Source organism: Capra hircus, chromosome 5 (genome assembly GCF_001704415.2).
Source record: "Capra hircus breed San Clemente chromosome 5, ASM170441v1, whole genome shotgun sequence".
Taxonomy (NCBI): domain Eukaryota; kingdom Metazoa; phylum Chordata; class Mammalia; order Artiodactyla; family Bovidae; genus Capra; species Capra hircus.
The window spans coordinates 101,056,280-101,074,565 of record NC_030812.1 but is presented as its reverse complement, the minus strand read 5'-3'; the positions used below and the strand labels follow the sequence as shown (position 1 = coordinate 101,074,565).

At 41.7% G+C, this 18,286-nt stretch overlaps 1 pseudogene; it reads right to left on the bottom strand.

Moving 5' to 3' along the window:
- Nucleotides 1-18,286, bottom strand: part of LOC108633331 — a 54,691-nt pseudogene extending 36,405 nt beyond the window's left edge.

The following is an 18,286-nucleotide window of genomic DNA, read 5'->3' as shown; positions in this document are numbered from 1 at the left end:
AGAAATGGAAGGCACACACACACACAGATTAAAGCAAAATATTGATACTAACAATTAGAAACCAGGTAAAGGTCATAAAGGAATTTTTATAGTGTTTTCCCAACATTTTTATGTCTCAACATACATCAAAATTGAAAGAATTAAAAGATGAAAACAAGTCAAAGAGAATTCATTGCCAGGACACTTTCACTAAAATACTCATAACATCAAAAATAAAATACCTAGGAAAATCCTAGTAGAAGATGGGCAAATTCTCTGAAATTCAGGATCTAACCGAAACGGAGGGATGTATTATGTCAATGATTTGGAAAACTCAACATTGTCAATGTCAATCATCCTCAAATTGCTATGTCTACTCTTAAATTTTTAAATCTAATCTCAATGATACCCTTAAGCTTTTCTTTTGGTGAAAATGACAAGCTGACTTCTAAATTCATACAAAGTGTAAGCAACCAATAATGAACAGCATAGTTGGTAACAAAAGCAATGATATTAGAGGAGTTAATATAAAGTAACTCTTGTAAATTAAAATTATTCAGACTAACTACAAAGTTTGAAATTCAGGGAGATAGTGAAGGACAGGGAAGCCTGGTGTGCTGTAGTCCATGGGGTCACAAAGAGTCAGACATGACTTAGCGATTGAACAACAACAACTACAAAGTTATGATAATTAAGAAAATGCAGTATTTGTGCAAGGATAGACAAATGAAACATGGAACAGAATAGAGAGTCTCAAATAAGACAGACATACTTGCCCTTCTGCTTATGATGAAGGCAGCACTGCAGTGGGGAAGAGTCTTTTCAGAAAAAGATTCTGAGTCATTGGATGTCCATATGAAACCTGACCCTTATCTGACACAGATATCAATCCCAGAAGGAATGCACAATAATATGCAAGAGAAATATAATAAAATTTCCATAAGATACTCTTAGAGAATGTTTTTACAATCTTAGAGTAGGGAAAATTCTTTTTTAAAAAAATATAAGGAGCATTAAATGTACAGAAAAATGTTGGTAAGCTATATTTACATAAGATTAAGAGATGAGTTCATCAAAGGACACCATTTGATTAAGAAAATGAAAATAAAAGACAAGGGTTAAACATGGAAAATAAGTAACACATATTTGCATCCAAAGACATTGTCATGGTAAGTTGTAGTATCATATTTGTAATAGTCAAGAACTGGAAATAACTCAGATCTATACTGTCAGTAGAATGATCAGTACATGGCCATGTGATCATTCAAAGCATATTCTACAGTAATAAAAAAAAAATAAAGTGCTACAATATACAACATCATGTGTGAATCCCAAACATAATTTTGAGTCTATGAAATTAGATACAAAAAGATGAAACATACAGCATCATTTTACATAAAGTTCAAACATTGATAAAACTCTCTATGTCAGTAGAAGTTAGTAAGTACTCTTCCTTGTCGAGGAGGGAAGACACAGATACTGGGGACGACAGTGACTGTGGTGCTGGGACATTCTCTTTGCTGCTCTGGGCTGGGGTTCATACTGATCTGTACTTACTGCTCCTACATTGTTTTCTATGATTACATGTAAGCAACAATGTTGCTTAAAAATGTATTATTCCCCTTCCCACTTCTTGCCCTGACCTGAAAAATGAATGAACAATGAGAAGATCCATATTTCACCACGAAACAAATCTCTGACTTTGAAGCCTCTTTAACCTCACTCTCTACTCTTGGAGACATTTCACTCCAGGAGCATCCTGAGTACCAGTAGGCCTTCCCTCTCTCTTACCTGAGCAGATCACAGAGGCCGTGTTGCCATGGGAACAGTCAGGACCACCCAGGGCAGTCACAGGACAACTCCACAGGAAGGACTCTGCCCCCCGAACAGTGAAATCGGGCTGTTAGGATCTGATCACCTCCTTCCACCAAGTGTGGTCCTCTGAGGGTGGAGATGGCAACTCCACAGCCAAGCTGACGACAGACAACATTGGCATTGGCCAGACTCCAAGGGGAGGCACAGAGCACTCTCCATCGTCCAGAAATGTTCATCTCCACCTGCCCCTCACAATGAGAGGAGCCATTTGTCATGAGCCGGACTTCTGAGTATGCTGGTAGAAGAAGACAGAGTTTCAGCAAAATTACATGACTTTCTCACCTGAGCAGGGTGTTCACAGAGGTGAAAGGCCTGACCTGCATCTCACCTGAACAGACAACCTGAGCAGCTCCACTGTGCTGACACGTGCCCCCTGGACAGGGCACTCTGGGGCAGACCCAGAGCTCAGGCTCCTCCCCCTCACACCTGAACTCTTCAGCCCAGACCTGGCCATCGGACTCTCTGAAGAGCTCATGTCCCAGGACAGACACAGCCTTGCCACACCCCAGCTCTGCACAGATGACCTGGGCAGTGGGGAGTGTGAAGTTTCCATCAGACACTGGGATCCAGGCTTCTCCAGAATGCACTTCTACTCGCCCTGAGCAGGGTCCATCCCCTCCAGCCAGACGCACAAATCCTAAGAGGAAACAACAACAAAACCAGTCAGTGTTCATGGTACTGACTTGGCAACTGGAAACCACACATCACAGGCAGTGGAGTGAAAGTTTTTCGTTTTAGAGTGGAGCATGTAGAGAGTCTTTGACAGTTAGTGTCCTAACTGAATTTTCATGACAGATTTCTGAAGAGAAATCCGGGAGGATTACCAGGTCAGTTTGGAGTGGTTGAATCCCAAGAACATACACTTTGGGACTGGTTAGAAATGTGAATTCCTTGGTCTAGGAGCCTGGAAAGTACAGAGCCCAATTCAGATCATTGGAATGGCTGAATACTGGAAACACGTGTTTTAGCATTGGTTGGAGAAGTGAATTTCTCATTTAGCAGCCTAGGACCTACATACAGATCCAAGGATAATGTGTAATATTCAGGCATTTAAACTTGAATATAGAGATATTGCAGACCAGAAGCGCACCCAGAGGGACGTGGGCTATGAGATGAGAGACCTAGCATCTAGACAAGCTTAGAAAGCTTTCATGGGACTTGTGGGGCTAAATATTCTGCCCAGTTTTCTCTCCCAGAAGCTAGTCCTCAAGTGATTTAGGTTAAGGAAAGTCCTGAGGCTGGATCGATGAAGGCATGCCAACCTGTAGATGGGTGACAGCTCCAGAGAAGAAATATGGACACTGTCACTAATTCACATTTATGTCATCACATCTTGTCTTTCTAATACTTTTTTGATGCCAAAAAAATTCCATGAATTCCTTCAGTGACCTCAGTGGAAATGAAATGAGTTAAGAAAACTCAGAGAGGCATAGAGAGAGAGTCCCAGCCATCTCTCTTGAAATCCTAGGATTTGCCAAAGAATCTGGGGGTGAGTGTGATCTCAGTGGGAGTTTACTGGATAGCTGAGTTTCCACATTGTCTCCTACTAAAGGTTTTTCTTCTCAACCAGGACTCACAGAAAATGCTAAGGGCTGATAATAATTGATTTTAATACTATCATTGTACTAATTCTAACCACAGAAAAATATGCATTCTTCTCAAGCACACATGGAATAGTCTCCAGACTAGGTTATAAATAAGCCTTAACAAATTCAAAAATACTAAAATCATTCCAAGTATCTTACATGACCATAATGGAATGGAACTAAAATTCAGTAATGATCAGAAAACAGGAATTCATGAATATATAAAAATTAAACCACACACTCATATTTTAAGATTGTTTTCCTTTTTCTATAAAGAATAATATTTAGATAGCAATTGCATTAAATCTATAGATCACTTTGAGAAGTACAAGGCATTTTAACAATACTAATTCTTGCAGGCCAGAAACACAGAATGACTTTGCATTGATCATATTGTCTTTAATTTCTTTTACGGATGTTTTACAATTCTAAAAGAAGATGGCATGCTGCCAAAAAGAAGAAAGAAGAAGAAGGAGGAGGAAATGAGCAAACAAGCCATAATTTGGAGAGTTCCAAGTTGAAAAAGCCTCAATATGGATAAATATGCCAACATTTGTGGCAAACACTCATTGAATAGGTTGTTAGCATACTACATCACCCTCTGCTCCTCCCATCCACCACCTAAACTGCTATCCTTTCTCATTCCTCCTACGTCAGACAAGCAAACACCATTTTAAAAGATACAGATGGATGGAAAAGAAAACCAGAAAGGGTAGCTACTGCTGAAGAAGTAGGGTGTAGGTGGGTATGAGGCATGCAAGGTGGGATCAAGGAAGCTTTGAAACTAAAGGAGGAAAACCAAAATAAGAGTTCATCATTTGGCCATCAAAGGAACACATTTTGAACTGAATGAAGATAACCCAATGAAAAAACTTTATTTAATTCATCAAGGACAATTCCCTGATTTCTGGGTGTGTTCTGATTATTTACTTCTGAAGTTCTTTCTGGTAAAGGACTGCTTAGTGATGCCCAACATGGAGAGAAATGTAACCATAAACAGACATGTGCAAACATGACATCTCTGTGGGCATAAGCATGCTGTATCCTGCATCAGACATAGACTGGCGATTCAATTCTTACATGATAGTACACATGTTAGAATGGAGTGTCCATTATACACATGCATACAGGGTCGTCATTGATATGGTTAGGGGGTTCTTTCTGGTGAAAGCAGAACTGATGAATTCATGGCTGAGGTGGAGTGCTGATGGACATCTACCATGTCCTGGCTATTTAAAAATGAACCAAAAAACAATCATTTAAAGTAGCTTCAGAAATTACAGAAATGATTGAATTGACTGAAGAGCTCCTTAAACCCCTAATATCAATATCCTTAATGAAGCATAAAAATAAACAGGGAGAAAAACTAGGAAAAATAAAGAAATGAGTCTTCTGAAACTGAAAAATATAGTATTGGAATAAACAATTATTTGGATAATTACACAAGAGACTAGACATTGCAGAATAAAAGAACTGGGAAGTAAAACACAGCAGTAGAAACTATCTAGCTGAACCAAAGAAAGTAAAAAGGCAGAAAAATATGAATGGAAACTCAATGGCATGTGGGATAATATCAAAATATATAAAATATGTGTATTTGGAGATTCAGAATAAGGGATGTACAGAAAAATATTAAGAAAAGATAAATGACATTTTCCCAAAGTTATTGAAAACTATAAACCCACTGATCCAAAAAGCTAAACAAACCCCAAACAAGATAATGAAACCATTCTCAGAAAACTTGACAATGTAATTACAGAAATTCATTGGTAAACAAACACACAAAATATGTTAAGAGCAGCCAGGGAAGTTTGACACATTATATACAGGGAACAAAAGTATTATTTACTGACTTTTTGTTGGAGGCAATGAAAGTCAGATGACAATGTAAGAACATATTTAAAGTGTTGGGATTGGGCATTTGTTACCCTAAAATTGAATCACCCAAGAAAATAATTTTCAAAAGCTGAATGAAAATTAAAATGATTTCAGGTAAATGAAGAGATGATAGAATTGGAGGCCACCAGACACACACTACACAAAACTGCCTCAGGAAGTTCTTCAAGCTAAAGGGAGATGACAGCAGATGAAAACATGGATCCCCTCAAAGCTATAGAGACTGTGCTAAATGTTGATTCTCTATTAGAAGATTTAAGGCAAAAATATTAGCAACAAACTATAAGATTCATAATAAATTTATAAATAGAACTGTATGACAATGATAGCATCAAACGACAAGAACAGGAACATGGAAGAAAAGTATAGTGACTGACATTGCATGTAGTGACATCATATTTCAAGGTAAAATGTAATTTAAGTTTAATAATTCAACACTGGGCTTTCCCGGTGGGTCAGTGGTGAAAACTCCACCTGACGATGCAGGAGACGTGGGTTCAATCCCAGGTCTAGGAAAATCCCACATACCACAGAGCCACTAAGCCCATGCACCACAGCTAGTGAGCCTGTGCTGCCAGAGCCCAGGGGCCACTGCCTACTGAAGCTTGTGCCCCATAGAGCCTGTGCTCCACAGCAGGAGAGGCCACCGCAATGAGAGCCTCATGCTGCAGCTAGAGGAGGAGCCTCTGATCTCCACAACTAGGGAAAAGCCCATGCAGCAGTGAAGGCCCAGCCAGCAAAAAATAAAATTACTCTAAAAATTAAAAAAATTAAACATTATAATCATCTAAAACTCTGACACGATTAGTAAACCAATACAGTATTTAAATTAAAATGATAAAATATATTCGAAGATTAAAATAAGAACAGAGATATAACATATAGCAGCTGCTGCTGCTGCTGCTTAGTCACTTCAGTTGTGTCCGACTCTGTGCGACCCCATAGACGGCAGCCCACCAGGCACCCCAGTCCCTGGAATTCTCAAGGAAAGAACACTGGAGTGGGTTGCCATTTCCTTCTCCAATGCATAAAAAGTGAAAAGTGAAAGTGGAATTTGCTCAGTCGTGTCCGACTCTTAGCGACCCCATGGACTGCAGCCTACCAGGCTCCTCCATCCATGGGATTTTCCAGGCAAGAGTATTGGAGGTGGTTGCCATTGCCTTCTCCGACAAATAGCAGGCAAGTACACTTAAAACCAATTATATCAATAATTACATTAAATGTAAATAATTTAAGTACTCCAAATAAAAAAACAAGATAATCAGACCAGATAAAATAAGACAAAAACTATACACTGTTTACAAACTTATATGCGTTTAAATATAAACACAGAAACATATTAAAGAGGTAAAAATTACATACTATGCAAACACAAATCAGAGAAAACTGTATATAATATCTAAATTAATATCATACAAAGTCAGACTATAAGACAAAGAATTCATTCAGAGAAAAAGAAACATTTTATGATAATAAAATACAAAAGAAATTATATAGTATTGAAACTGGTGGGTTAAAAATAAAGTGATGCTTAGAAGAAAATTTAGAACCTTAATGCTTCCTTGATGATTACTTTAGAATAAAAATAGAAACAGAAGGAAATGATCCAAGACTCCACCTCAAGAATCTACAAAAGCAACCACAATCATAGCTAAAAAAGAGGAATGAAAACTGAGCATAGAAATCAATTAGGAAGAAAGGAAATACACCGTCAAGAAAATCAATACAGTCCATTAGTGATTCTTTTAAAAAGAACATTAACACTGATAATCTTCTAGCAAACCAATTAAGAAAAAAGAGGGAACACAAATTAACAAAACCAGTAACAAAAGGAGGAATATCATTATAGATCTTCCCAACATCTATAGATACGAGATATGAACGAGTGCTACTTAGATCTTGCCAACATCTAAAGATATAAGATATGAAACGGTGTTACTCTAATTTGAAAAACTTTTTGTAAAATGGACCAAGTCCTTGAAGACAAATTACTTGTGAAATACAACTCACCAAAATCTGATACAAAAAAAAAACAGAAAAATATATGAGTAAACTTATTTGTTAACAAACAGAATCCATATTATAAAAATTTTCCACTAAGAAAACTGCCAGCTACAAATGCTAGCACTTCCACAGAACTCAGAAATGACTCCCACAGCCAGATAAAGGAAGAGAGGGAGGGAAGGAATGGGGGCAGGGAGGAAGTGTAACACAGAGGCTGTGGTGAATGTATGAACTGACCTGCATCTTTCCTACCCTCCCCTCCTGCAATCCTTGCATCTTCATCCCCTCACCATTTTGCACTTCAGTACTGTAGTCCCTGGTGGCTCAGAAGATAATCAAGACTCTGCCTGCAATGCAGGAGACCCAGGATTGATCCCAAGGTGAGGAAGATCCCCTAGAGAAAGAAATGGCAACACACTCCAGTATTCGTGCCTGGTCCATGGGGTCACAAAGAGTAGGACAGGACTGAAGCAACTTGGAATGCTTGCACCACAGTCCTTCAAAATTTGTGTCTTCCCTCCCAGATCTTCCACCTGAACTCCATGAAATCTCCTTGTTATTTCAAACAAGCTTCTCTACATTCTCCTCTGGTCATTGTTTCCACTCTAGATTTCTCCTAAACATGGTACTTCACTTCCAACAATCCACTACTGAGGCTGAAATTTCTCTTCCATACATGACTCCTAAGGTTGAGCAGAAGAAACTCCAAGAGTTCTGATTAAGATAATGAAAACACATGCTATTCTAATCTTATGTCTGCTACATCACCACCACTTTGACTTATCTTCACATCATTAAAATCTGTCTGAAAATACAGAAAAAAAAAAAAAAACCAGACCAGGAGGAGGAAAACTAGTGACAAAAAGAGAACTAGAAGGAACCTGGAACCGTTCATAAAAATGTGAGAGACTAAGTCAGAGCAATGGTAGTGAGGGTGTACAAACCACGATCAGGGTTTAAATATTAGTTCAGTTCAGTTCAGTTAAGTCACTCAGTCGTGTCCATCTCTTTGCAACCCCATGAGTCGCAGCATGCCAGGCCTCCCTGTCCATCAGCAACTCCCGGAGTTCACTCAAACTCATGGCATCCAGCCATCTCATCCTCTGTCATCCCCTTCTCCTCCTGCCCCCAATCCCTCCCAGCATCAGACTCTTTTCCAATGAGTCAACTCTTCACATGAGGTGGCCAAAGTACTGGAGTTTCAGCTTTACCATCAGTCCTTCCAATGAACACCCAGGACTGATCTCCTTTAGAATGGACTGGTTGGATCTCCTTGCAGTCCAAGGGACTCTCAAGAGTCTTCTCCAACACCACACTTCAAAAGCATCAATTCTTTGGTGCTCAGCTTTCTTCACAGTCCAACTCTCACATCCATACATGACCACTGGAAAACCATAGCCTTGACTAGACAGAACTTTGTTAAATATCAGAGCACTTCCAATTCTCTACTTCTAAGTATATCTTAACTGGAATTAATAACAAGACATCAGTTTTCTTAGGAAAACATTGGGAGTTCTAATTTCACATAAAGTTTCAACATCGCACACTCCATTTTCACTCAGATGCTGATTTATCAACATATGGTAGAGTCACCTGTAGTATTTCCACAAATTTATCTTCAGGTGGAACCATGATTATGACATTGTGACAATAAGGACAGAAAACAGGTTTGTTTAAAACAAAAGTTTCCAACTAAAATGCAAATTCACCTTGAAAATAATTATTTTCAATAAGAATGATAAAGAGAATGGAAGAAAACATTTTGAAGAGATGAATAGATTTACAACATAAGTGCTGTAGTGGTTTCACAAATGCATACTTATCCAGCAGTCTTGTGTGTCAGACACACCTCAATAAAGTACTTTTTAAAAAGGAAAAGAATTGTTTCCTTAAGGGCATCAACTAGAATCATCAAAGATCTGCTGAAGGTGAGATTAAAAAGATCACTTTTCCAATGATCTTCCTGTACATAAACACCCAAGAGCTGATTGGCTGTGGCTATTAAGGACCTGCTGCAGATGTCTTCAGGGCTCCCCTGTCCCACCATCCCATTAGATGGGGTAATACTATTCTAAGACCAGCCTTCTACCTTAGGGAATTCACTGTGATAACTGACAACATCTTCCTCCAGTCCAGTTGTTCTGATGTGATTAATAACCTGGACATGCAATCTGCAATTGTGAGAACAACTAGAAGCATCTCTGTCAAATACTGTGAGCACCCACTCACACCCTAGTTCCTGCATCCACCTTGGCATAGGTCAAAGACACTTAGATAGCACTGAGTACTTCTTAGGAGTTACATCAGGTCCCCTTAGCTTCAATTCAGTTCAGCTAAATTCCTCAGTCATGTCTGACTCTTTGCAACACCATGGACTGCAGCATGCCAGGCCTCCCTGTCCATAACCAACTCCTGGGGTTTACTCTAACTCATATCCATTCAGTCGGTGATGCCATCCAACCACCTCATCCTCTGCCATCCCATTCTCCTCCCACCTTCAATCTTTCCCAGCATCAGGGTCTTTTCCAATGAGTCGGTTCTTTGCATGAGGTGGCCAAAGTACTGGAGTTTCAGCTTTAGCATCAGTCCTTCCAGTGAACACCCAGGACTGATCTCCTTTAGGAGGGATTGGTTGGATCTCCTAGCAGTCCAACGGACTCTCAAGAGTCTTCTCCAACACCACAGTTCAAAAGCATCAATTCTTCAGTGCTCAGCTTTCTTTATAGTCCACTCTCACATCCATACAGGACTAATAGAAAAACCACAGCTTTGACTAGACTGGTCTTTGTTGGCAAAGAAATGTCTCTGTTTTTTAATATGCTGTCTAGGTTGGTCATAGCTTTTCTTCCAAGGAGCAAGCGTCTTTTAATTTCATGGCTGCAGTCACCATCTGCAGTGATTTTGGAGCCAAAAATTTAAAAAAAAAAAAAGGTTTGTCACTATTTCCACTGTTTCCCCATCTATTTGCCAGGAAGTGATGGGACCAGATGCTATGATCTTAGTTTCTGAGTGTTGAGTTTTAAGCCAACTTTTTCACTCTCCTCTTTCACTATCAAGAGGCTCTTTAGTTCTTTGCTTTCAGCCATAGTGTGATGTAATCTGCATCTAAGGTTATTGGTATTTCTCCCGACAATCTTGATTCCAGCTTGTGCTTCATCCAGTCCAACATTTCTCATGATGCACTCTGCATATAAGTTAAATAAGCAGGGTGACAACATACAGACTTGACGCACTCCTTCCCCGATTTGGAACCAGTCTTTTGTTCCATGCCCAGTTCTAACTGTTACTTCTTGACCTACATACAGATTACTCAGGATGCAGGTCCAATGGTCTGGTATTCCCATCTCTTGAAGAATTTTCCAGTTTGTTGTGATCCACACAGTTAAAGGCTTTGGTATAGTCAATAAAGTAGAAGTAGGTGTTTTTCTGGAACTCTGTTGCATTTTCAGTGATCAAACGGATGTTGGCAATTTGACCTCTGGTTCCTCTGTTCTTTCTAAATCCAGTTTGAACATCTGGAAGTTCATAGTTCATGGACCACAGCCTTGTCTAACTCAATGAAACCATGAGGATGCCATGTAGGGCCACCCAAGACAGGCGGGTCTTAGTAGAGAGTTCTGACAAGACATGGTCCTTGGAGAAGTAAAGGCAAACCACTTCAGTCCTCTTGCCTTGAGAACCCCAGGAACTCCTAGCTTCACTGCCTCTTATACGTGATGCGCTTCAGCTACTGTGTCGTAAACTTCAAGAGTACATTTTCCTGCTCCCTCAACATCCCTACAAATGTGGTGTGAGCTCCCCACTGGATTCATCAGGTACACCAGTGTGATGAGATTTTCCCTGCCATGAGTCCCGCTTCTGGCCTCCTCTGACTGTGACCTAGGGTCATTTAAATACACCTGAATTTCTCTCACACATTTTCCTGTGTAACTGCACCATTTCTTCGGGTACGATCACTTGTCCATGGGTCTTCACATGCCCTTTTGGGGTCACCATTGCTTGGTTGAGCCTGTTCTATTGGCACATCACCCACATACCAACCTGATGGAGTGTGATGACTCTGACTTTTAGGACCAATGAGGATAATAAACCTTGTTACCTACAACTCCCCTCTGACTCCCCCTCCCCCACCAACAATGTAGCCACACCCTACTGACCATTATGTCAAAGAAAACAGAACAATTACCATGCTGAGACTGTGTCACAGAGGTCGAATCCAGAAGCTGAATCTGTATGAGACTTTTGACCTCACCTCTGCCTCCTGCGACACATCACAAAGACCCTTCACCCAAGCATGTTCTAAAGGCTGTATCCATAATCTCGAGTCATTCTGGTGATAAGACAGAGGCTTTTCCTGCTAGAGACCCCCACACAGACCAGACAAGACTTACCTGAGCAGACTACTCTAGCATCCCAGTCGTGGGAAGAGCTATCATTACGATAGTCTTTAATATTAGAATGCCTACAGTCACTGACAGTTGACTCTACCCCTTCACATGAAGTATATGAAAGCCAAATGGGGCCAAGTCCTGGCCCAAAATAAGCCGCTCTAGGAAAACCAATGGCAGCTCCACACCCCAGCTGTCTGCACACTACAGATGCATCCTCCAAGCTCCAGTCCATATCCTCCACTGTGCCCCATTCTCCCTGGTGCTTCACTTCCACTCTCCCCTCACAGCGGTGGGCTCCATCCTTCAGCCTCAGCTCCAGTACTGCAAAAGAGACACATGACAGGAAAGATTTTAGGAGACTTAGAGTGGTATAATATTTAAAACATTAGCTCTCTGAGGAGCAAAACAGTGCATGGGATATAGTATTTCCTGACCTCTGTGGTATAAACATTCCCAGGGTGGCCAACTCTAAGCCCCCAATGTGCCATCACTGAACACAGAGCAGGAAGGGAGGCACCAGGTATTTCTCAGGAGCCTGTAGAACCAGCTTCAGGGACACCACCGAGGACAGGCCTTCAGAGACTCTGGATGCTGCCCTCCCTGGAGATGTGCCCAAGGCTACTAGAGCCCAGCTTCCCCGTCTCAGTTGCAGCTCATGGCCTGGGATCCAGGGAGGAATCCTCCCTGTCCTTCCCTGTCCTTCCCTCTCCATAGGGAGCATCTCATCCAGCTCAGGAACAGAGGGCTGGGGTAACAGGCTCTACAGTGTCCTGATTTTTTCTGTTGCCTGGTATCCACATCCTTGGGTAATCCCACACTCGAATGTACTTAGTAACATACATGTACCAAATGGAATTTGGCAAAAGCGATGAGATGTCACTTATGAGATTAGATTTCAGTTCAACAATACACCAAAGTCTGAATGCTACTAACAACCAGGTAAGTACATGAGCAATATCCTCCCCTGGTTGAACCTTCAGATAATTGCATCCTGTGAGACATCATGACTCCAAGGATCCAGGTAAGCCATGCCAATTCTTGACCCACAGAAAGTGTGAGATACCTCGTGTTTGCTGACTTAAGCTGCCGAGTTCAGCAGTAATTGGTTGTACAACAACTCATAGCTGATGCAGGGCTTCCCTCCAGCGTCAGAAGACAGCGGGTGAACAAGCTGGAGGTGTATACATGAGCCTTCACTGCTTCATGCAGACGAGACTTCTTCCGGTGTGACCAGGTCTGCTGCCTGGTCCCACCTGGAACTGGGACCCAAGCCACCTCTCTCTGTCACATCAGGTCTCACCCAGTGTCCCAGGATCCTGCCTGCCTGTCAGGAACTGAGAAGTGAGTTCCCTGAGACCTTGATCAGCTCCCCTAGCTTTAAATTCAGGTCAGGAAATGAGAATCTTTCTTACAATCTAACAAGATGTCGTCCTTGGGGCACCCTTAACACCGCTCAGGTCTCTGCCCCACCCCCTGTGCTCTCACTCTGGAAACCAAAGTGGTGCATCACAGAGGGAACACCTGGGGGATGCTGCACTGGAGAAGACCTGGTGTACAGTCAGACCAGGCAGGCAGCCACCCAAACGCCAGAGTGGCTGGTTAAAAACAGAAATTATTTATCTTATCCCAGCTGTGGAGGCTGGTAAGTCCGAGACCAACGTGCTGGCAAGGCCATGTTCATTCTGAGCCCTCTGCTCTTGGCTTGTAGCCATGGCTCCCTCACTGTGTGCACCCCTGGCCTTTCCTCGGGACAGATGGACAGGGAGAGAGGGAGGGGGATCTGTCTCATCCTCTTTTTATAAAGTCTCCTATTGGATTAGGGCCACATCCTTCAGACCTTATTTAACCTTGGTGTTAGTGGTTTAGTCGCTAAATTGTGTCCAACTCTTGAGACGTCATAGACTGTAGTCTGCCAGGATCCTCCGTCCTTGGGATTTCCCAAGCAAGAATACTAGAGTAGGTTGCCATTTCCTTCTCCAGGGGATCTTCCTGACCCAGGGATCAAACTTGCCTCTCCTGCATTGGCAAGAGGATTCTTTACCACTGAGCCACCAGGGAAGCCTATTTAACCTCAATTACTTCCTAAAGACCCTGTCTCCAGTGCAGTCACACTAGGGGCTAGGATTCAACATATTAATTATGGAGGGACACAGTTTAGTTTAGTTTAGTCCACAGACCCAGGGAGGTCCATTCTAGGAAGGAAATATAGATACCTGGGGGGAGGTAAAGGAAACAGTAGAAGTAGAGAGACATCCTATGGTGCTTACTCAGATTTTTTAAAATTCTGATACTGATGTAAGAGTAATTGAATAGGATCCTGAAAGCACACAAGAAGCTATTTTTATTAATACTAAATGATTAAAATTTTATCAATGATAAAATTATCTATGGAGAGACAGGTCTTTTTTAAGTACTATAAATACAGAAAATAATAAGACAATGTTTTTGCCTACAAGGAGCTTTTATCTAGCTTATGACACAAACACATAGGTGATTTCATTACTGTGAAGAGTTCTAGGAGATTTTCTCAGTAATGGTGGGCTTGCTTATTGAGGCTATCTCTTCTGCTGAAAAAGTAGAATTAATTTACTAAAAATTATCTAAAAGCATTAATGACCTGTAAAAATAGGAGGGGAAAATCAGCCCAAATCTGAAGGGAGCTTGTAAATTCATTGAGTTTCAAACAGATAGAAAACATTAAAAAAATAATAAAACTAACCAGAAATTCTGGAGCTGAATGATACAGTGAGTGAACTGAAGAATTCAATACAGAGCATCAAAAATAGACTTGACTATCAGATAGAGAAGGAGAAATATCATATGATATCCCTTATATACGAATGCAAAAAGAAAATTTTTAATGGACTTATTTACAAAACAGAAAGAAACTCACGGATTAGAGAACTTAACTTATGGTTGCCAAGGGAAAAGAATGAAGGGAAGGGATAGTCAAGGAATTTGGGGCCGACTCTACTCACCGCCATATTTAAAATGGATAATCAACAAGGGCCTACGGAACAGCACAGGGAGCTCTACTGAATGTTACATGGCAGCCTGGATGGGAGGGGAGTGTGTGGGAGCGTGGACACACACATATATATGTATGGCTGAGTTTCTTTGCTGTTCACCTGAAGCTATCACAATATTGTTAACTGGCTATACTCCAATATGAAACAAAAAGCTTTAAAAAATGCAGACTTGACCACGCAGAAGACTCAATAAAATAAAACAAAGATCAATTGAAATTATCCAATCAGAGGAGCAAAAACAATGCAAAGGAATAAAGAAAACCTACAGGAATTAGGGATGCCATTAGGAGAAACTAGGTATCTAAGAAGCCTGCTCAGTCGTGTCTGACTCTTTGCAACCCCATGGACTATAGCTGGCCAGGCTCTTCTGTCCATGGGATTCTCCAGGCAAGAATACTGGAGTGGGTTGCCATGCCCTTCTCCATGTGATCTTCCTGACCCAGAAACTGAACCTATGCCTCTTACATCTCCTGAATTGGCAGATGGCTTCTTTACCACTGACACCACCTGGAAAGGCCAATGCTCGGGTTCTAATTTTACTTGTGCTACTTACTCAAATCTTATCTGTCTTATTTAGACAAGTGATTTAACTTTGCTTTGCCTCAGCTTCCTGATCTGTTTTTTGAGATAAATGTATCCTGCCTTGTAGGAATGTTGTGCACTCAAATTCATATAGGTAACAGCTAGTGGAGGTGATGGAATTTCAAGTGAGCTATTTCAAATCCTAAAAGATGATGCTGTGAAAGTGCTGCACTCAATATGCCAGCAAAGTTGGAAAACCCAGCAGTGGCCACAGGACTGGAAAATGTCAGTTTTCATTCCAATCCCAAAGAATGGCAATGCCAAAGAGTATTCAAATTACCGCACAGTTGCACTCATCTCACACACTAGCAAAGTGATGCTCAAAATTCTCCAAGCCAGGCTTCAACAGTACATGAACCGTAAACTTCCATAACTTCAAGCTGGTTTTAGAAAAGGCAGAGGAACCAGAGATCAAATTGCCAAAATTCACTGGATCATCGAAAAAGCAAGAGAGTTCCAGAAAAACATGTTTCTGTTTCATTGACTACACCAAAGCTTTTGACTGTATGGATCACAACAAACTTTGGGAAATTCTTGAACAGATGGGAACACCAGACCACCTTATCTGCCTCCTGAGAAATCTGTATGCAGGTCAGGAACCAACAGTTAGAACTGGACATGGAACAACAGACTGGTTCCAAATTGGGAAAGAAGTACATCAAGGCTGTTTATTGTCATCCTGCTTATTTAACTTATATGCAGAGTACATCATGCGAAATGCCAGGCTAAGTGGAGCGCAAGCTGGAATCAAGATTGCCGGGAGAAATATGAACAACCTCAAATATGCAGATGACACCACCCTTATGGCAGAAAGTGACGAGGAACTAAAGAGCCTCTTGAGGAAAGTGGATGAGGAGAGTGGAAAAGTTGGCTTAAAGCTCAACATTCAAAAAACTAAGACATGGCATCTGGTCCCATCACTTCTTGGCAAATATATGGGAAAACAAAGAGAACAGTGGCTGACTTTATTTTGAGGGGCTTGAAAATCACTGCAGAAGGTGACTGCAGTCATGAAATTAAAAGACACTTTCTCCTTGAAAAAAAAGCTATGACCAACCTAGACACCATATTAAAAAGCAGAGACATTACTTTGCTGACAAAAGTCCATCTAGCCAAAGCTATGGTTTTCCCAGTAGTCATGCATGGATGTGAGAACTGGACCATAAAGAAAGCTGAGCACTGAAGAATTGATGCATTTGGACTGTGGTATTGGAGAAGACTCTTGAGAGTCCCTTGGACTGCAAGGAGATCAAAGCAGTCAATCCTAAAGGAAATCAGTCCTGAATATTCATTGGAAGGACTGATGCTGAAACTCCAATACTTTGGCCACCTAATGGGAAGAACTGACTCATTTGAAAAGTCTCTGATACTGGGAAAGTTTGAAGGCAGGAGAAGAAGGGGAAGGGAGGATGAGATGGTTGGATGGCATCACCAACTCGATGGACATGAGTTTGAGCAAGTTACAGGAGTTGGTGATGGATAGGGAAGCCTGGCATGCTGCAGTCCATGGGGTCACAAATAGGCAGACACAATTGAGCGACTGAACTGAACTGGCATAGTAGTCACAGCCATAGTATACTGCTGCTGCTGCTAAGTCGCTTCAGTTGTGTCCGACTCTGTGTGACCCCATAGACGGCAGCCCACCAGGCTCCTCCATCCATAGGATTTTCCAAGCAAGAATACTGGAGTGGGTTGCCATTGCCTTCTCCAACAGTCATAGTATAGAGAGCTCCAATATAAATCATGCCAAAATGACAAACATCACAATTTAAAAAACACAAATGTCATGAGCAAGCAATGAAGGAGGAAATGAAGCATTAAATTAGTGAATGTACGCTAGTTTTTGCCTATGAAACTGGATAAGATTTTAAAGCTCGGTAAAAACCAAATGTTGGTGAGGGTAAGTGGAAACTAATATTCTCACACACTACTAGTGGAAATAAAACTCAGTGCAAATGTTTCAAAAAGCATTTACTCTCTATGCACCAAAAGCCTTAAGGATATTCATAGCCCATGAAACAACAGTTCCACTCAGGGAACATCATTAGAGAAATAATCATGAATGGTCCTTACATTTAAATACAGAAAAGCTCAGAGCAACTTTTTCCATAATAGCAGAAATGTTGAAAACTACTAAACGCCTGATGAAATAAAATTTATATTTTAAGGCAGGATAAGAAATATGAGAGCCCAGAGGATGGGAGAGAGGACCCAGAGAGAGGCAGGCAGGTACACAATAATCTCTGATCTGGTTACATGCCGCAGACAAGACACCCAGCCCTATGGGGACCCTGAGTGCTTCACAGACCAACACACTCAGTCCCTGCTCAACAGTGCCATTCTTCTCACACAGACAGACTCCACACCCTCATACAGCCTCATACATCCGCAGACACCCTCACATGCACTCTCACACAGACACACACACACACACGTGCGCGCGCATGTGCGCACACACACACACACGCACAGAGCCTACAGGAGCACGAACACAGGAAACACGGGGACCCAGGGACAGTGATCACACATCAGGCTTGTGGAGCTTGTGGGAACAGCCCAGAGTCCCAACTGAGGTCAGTCGCTGGATCTTCCACACCCCAGGAGCCACCGAGAATCCTAGAAACTCCCTAAGAACAGGGTGACAGTGGAGGGGACTCAGGCTGATCCAGCTTGGTCCAAACCTCACTGCTCTGTAAAATCTGTGGCAACGACCAGTGGGCCCCGCACAGGAGAGAGACCAGTATTCACAGACTCCGTGGTTCCTTTTTGGTCAAAAACACTGAGGCTCAGCTCCAGAACTCCAGACACGTTTCCTTTCACCAAGGCATCCACTACCCTGCTGTGGACCCAAGACAGAGAGCCAGCTCTTACCTTGACTACCCACCACGGTGCCGAGGAGGAGGACACAGAGTCCCCACAGGGAGAAGCATCTGCCCAGAGCCAT